This window comes from Galeopterus variegatus, unplaced genomic scaffold (assembly GCF_000696425.1).
Source record: "Galeopterus variegatus unplaced genomic scaffold, G_variegatus-3.0.2 Scaffold2254, whole genome shotgun sequence".
In the NCBI taxonomy this organism is placed as follows: domain Eukaryota; kingdom Metazoa; phylum Chordata; class Mammalia; order Dermoptera; family Cynocephalidae; genus Galeopterus; species Galeopterus variegatus.
In genome coordinates, this window is record NW_007728365.1 from 54251 (window position 1) to 59297 (window position 5047).

General features: G+C 42.0%; 1 pseudogene; it reads left to right on the plus strand.

Moving 5' to 3' along the window:
- The first annotated feature begins 1018 nt into the window (after positions 1-1018).
- On the plus strand, positions 1019-2272 carry LOC103597251 (annotated as a pseudogene).
- The last annotated feature ends 2775 nt before the right edge of the window (positions 2273-5047 follow it).

Consider the following 5047-nt stretch of genomic DNA (forward strand, 5'->3'; position numbering starts at 1 on the left):
ACACTGTTTCTCACCCTGTGCAGCCTTTGATCAGCCTCACCCAATTCCTGAAGGTCCAGCTTATGTCATGGTTCCTCCTCCATGAAACCACTCCCATTTCCACGTGGCCATTTCAACCCAGTGGGCATTTTATTTTTTCATATAGCAAACACACGATAGCACTTACTATGTGCTAGGCACTGTTTTAAGCCCTTCACATTATCAACTCATTTAATCCCCACTTTACAGGTCAGGAAAACTGAGGCACAGAGCAGTGGGGTAAGTTGCTCAAAGCCACACAGCTAATAAGTGGATTGAAACCCAAGTAATCTGGCTTCAGAATCATTACACTGAACCACAAAGCTATGACTCTTCTCACTGGTGTGGGACTTAGAGAAGAATTTGCAAATAATGCAGTGTCGACAGTGAAAGAAGATGTATTAGTTTCCCGTGGCTACCATAGCAAACTACTGCAAACTGGGGGCTTAAACAAACACACAAAAAGTTTATTCTTTCACAGTTCTGGAGGCTGGAAGTCCAAGATCAAGGTGTCACAGACCATGCTTCGTTTGAAGGCACTAGAGAAGGACACTTCCTTGCCTCCTTCTGGCTTCTGATGGTTGTCAGCAATCCTTGGAGCTCCTTGGCTTGTAGATGCATCAACCCAATCTTTACCTCCGTTGTCACATGACCTTCTGCTCTGTGTGTTTCTGTGTCCCCTCCTCTCCTTTTAAGGATACCAGTCATTGGATTAGGGCCCACCCTAATGCAGTATGGTCTCATCTTAACTAATTATATCTGCAAAGACACTATTTCCAAGTAAGGTCACATTTTGAGGTTCCAGGTGGACAAGAATAATTTTGGGGAGGGGACACTATTCAACCCAGTACAAAAGAGCACAGAGATTGTTTCAGGGCAGAAAGTGTCTGTTGCTGAGACCTTAGGACCCATGACCAACCCCCTCTAGACTTAGCTGAGGAGCAACCCATGGAGCAACTGTGAGTTTTGATCAACAGACTGCAATTTCTTCAGTGGCAAAATGACATCATTTTCCACCTCTACCCAGTGTTCAACAACCAGTAGTGCTCGTGGGTTCTCCCCACAACAAATCAATGAGATTGATTTTCTGTGTACAAGTGTGATCAAAACTGCCACTTTTGAAGGGCTTGCAGGCAGCAGGTGCAAAGGCGAAGCGCTCGCGTCCGAGTGTTCATACAGTGTCTAGGCCAGCGGGTCATGGTGAAGCAGCTTGTGATCAGCAGGGCAGCCTGCACTATACAGCACTGCAGATCTTTGGGGAGAACTACGGGGATGCCAGAGCTTCTCCATGAAAGATCCAAGCCCTCTCTTTGATAAGCTAAGAAAGAATCTTGTCACCACCACCCCAGGGTCATGATACGGATATTGTAAGCAAAGATGAATCGAAGCAATGTGCAGAGGAAAGTTCTAACTCCTGAAAAAGAACCAAAGGCGATGATATTCCCATACTGCCTACTTCACCACATAAATGCAGAAATCCTGGAGAGGGAGACAGGTCCTGCCACTGCTTCAGGCACTCCAGATGGTTTTGAATGAGTCAGTCTCAGAGCACTTAGGTGCCAGAATAAAGGTAGAAGCTGCTGATACTGATCAAACAAGTGAAAAAGTAGGGAATGTGAGTGACAGAAAGGTGACAGAAGTGGGGGAAAAATGATGTTGAGGACTCTCCATGCTTAGGTGATGACTCTGGTGGAAGTACCTCTGGGGATGGGTGGTAATGCTACTGACTACAGGAAATTTCACTCTCCAAACAAGAAGTGTTTCTGTTGCGGGGCCTTGAGGAAAGATTGGTATCAGACTGTTGTCTGTTATCACTGCCACATCTGAAAAGAAGGAAAATAAAGAAATTGACTTCCCAGATTACTGAAGAGCCATTTGGGCTCTGGTTGTTACAGCCAAAGATATACATGTAAAGGAAAAAAACCCCAACTTACTCCCTGCTTTTTGACCCCTGCAGCTCAGTGGAATTCTTGGATTTGGCTCACAGTTCTGGAATCCTAGAGGCCATCTCAAGCCTGGGAGAACAATCAGCTTCTCTGGACAGACGCCAGATACAAAAACCATGGAGGACTGACGAAAGCTCTTGAAGCCATGCAGCATAAGTGAGAAAAGACCATGAGAGGGGAATATTGCTCATGGAAGGACAGGCCACCTTGTCACTTGCTTTCACTGTGCCAGAAGGCTAAAAATGCCTGTGGCTTCATGTCCTCTTTGCAAGAAGATTCCGCTGGTTATTAAGGTTTTCAAGGCATAGCTGAATCAGCGAGTTGCAGAGAAACGGTAATGACCAGGGCAAGGTCGGGCATAAAACGGTCATTACTGAGCATCTCCACTCAGCATAAGCAACTGTACGCATTCATTCATTCGTCACACGTCTGTGTGCCAGGGCATTTTCCCTTTCTAAATTCATACAAATTTGAGAGCAATTCTTTAAAACTAGACTATCAACTGGGAGACTCCATTTACATAAAAGTCACTTTAATCACTACATTCTTCCTCCAAAATAGAGGTCCTGGGAGGGAGCGATTACAAAGACAAACAGAAAAATACGTTCATTCACCAAATTATCTGAAGAACATCCTTTTTCCTAGTAAATTTCATTCCCCACCCTTCTATTCTATAAGAGAATGTTCCTAAGCATAAAGATCCAAAGCGGCTATGAGAAAAATACTAAAGCTAACAATTAAAAATACATAAATAATTTGAGGTGTTTTGGATGACTTTACCTTACCGTCAAGCTGCATGGTTCAGAGAAATCGAAAAGAAAACTAAGAATCTCAAAAAACTAGACATTTGACTGATGTATGCCTAGAGCAATGGTTATCAGACATTTTTGGCTAACGTGTCCCTAAAGGAATTTTGAAAAACCGTACACTCTTTTGCACATTTTAAAAATTAAGGTCTAACGAACGTAAGATATAATACACAGATCCTTAAGGATCCTTAAGAGATCCTTTCCTATTAGTTGTAGATGTCTGAGTAACTACCACCCAAAACAAGCTATAAAATTTTTCCATCACCCCAAAATATTCTCTCACGTACCTTTCCTGGCAATCCCCCAAGCATTTTGTGACTCTCACTCTAGATTAGTTTTTTTTGGCACATCTTTAATTTGGCATCTAAGTTAGAAGACAAATGCTTAATTAATTATACAAAGGAAAAAAATAATTAGCTAAAGTTTTTCACAGTTCCTTGTTGAGGAATAATTGAAAGTGAATATTGGAACCACCTCGTACATTGTTTGAAGTTTGCTATGTACAGGATTTTACTTAAAGATGTCTAGTTCTCACAGTTTGGGCCCAAGTACTCACTCAATCTTTTTGCACTCTTTATTTACTACATCCTGAATAAAATAACCTCATCAGGGTGGTAAGAACATTTGCAACCACAAGTTTGGTACTCAGAGTGAGCCAACTAGGTCGACAGTGTCCTTTCTAGAATGCTGCTAAGGGAAGGGAGGTAGGAAAATGTGCTCCTTGTTACATCTGATGCTTCAGTGAGCATCTGTCACAGCCTGCGTCTGTGGATGGGATGTTTAAGTCCCCAGCTAGACTGAGATATAATGATAAGGGAACAGAAATTGGAACCAGAAGACCTCAGTAGGAGACTCAATTCTGCCATTGCTGGGTGATCAGGGACAGATTCCTCAAACGTTCTGAACCTTTGTGGACTTTTGCCAAATGGGACTGAAACCACTGGGACATTTTAAGGAAAATATTAGGTAAGAAGAGTGACAGTGTTTTGTGAAATGTCAAGTTCTCATCAGTGGGTCTTTGTTCTTTTAAACAGGAGCTAATTTTTCTACTTCTTTCAACTCTCATTAAACAAATATAGGAGATCGCAACAAATATGTGTTAACTGAACGATCTATTTGTTCATAATAAATAAAAATAAGCAGTTACACATGTTGTTGTTTAGGAAGTAAAAAATGTACAAATTAAATTCTCAACACACATATAAATATAGATTTCTTACTTCTGCTTAATATGCGTATGTAAGGTACAAGAAACAAGCCACATTCAGTTTACAAAGGAGAGATCTGTATATCCTTTATTAATTTGGAGATCTGTATGTAAAATTGTCACCACTCATTCTTCTCCCACCAGGGAAGTTAAGTACTAACACACAGTGTAACCTCTCTTTGGAGCATCTACTTTCTAGCCTTAATCATATCTGCAGTTCTCCCGAGAACTGTCTCAAATGTGTTTATACTTATATAAACTGTAAAGCTGGGAACCAGAAATGCTGTACTAGTAAGAGTATGCCACAGCTAATCTTATGAATCTGGATAATTAATTAGTCTACCTAGAAAACCATTATTAAGGTTTCACTATGAGCCAGGTATTCAGACAGGAGTTTGGATACAAAAAGAATATGATGGAAGGGTGCTGGCCAAGATGGAGTAAGCCCTCTACATACTATTTCCCCCACTGATCACAACTAAAAACTCTGGACAGGATTCAAAACAACAGCAACAAAAGCAACTGCCCAAGGACTGGAAGTAAATAATAGCAGGCAGACTGGGGAGGGAAGTCAAATGCTGGTGAAGTCAGTGCAGTGGTGAATTTCCTGTTTTGTTTGTTTGTTTCATCTTTTATCTCCCAGTTTTGACCACAGGGTAGCCCCAGCTGCAGAACTCTACAAATGGCTCTATCCGCCTTGTGGATCCTCTCTCCCCTGGGTCCTCAGTCCTCTCTTCACAGCTGAGAGGAAAGAGGAGGAGGATTACATGTGCGAGGTTTTTATAGGCCAGGCAGGCCTGGAAGTGGCATGCATCACTTCTGCCCACATCCTTTTGTCAGGACTCAGGCATATGGCCATCCCTAGCTGCAAGGGAGGCTGGAAATGAAGCCTAGCTGTGTACTCAAGAGAAAAGTAAAATATAAATACTAGTCTGCACTAAAATAGTCTGTGCATATAAGTGGTACTGGTAGAATAAGGGTGTGCAGGGAGCTTTGTGAACATAGAGAAGGGATTCTGAATCAGAATGGGGAGACAGAGACAGAGAAGGCTTTCTGAAGGACAGAAC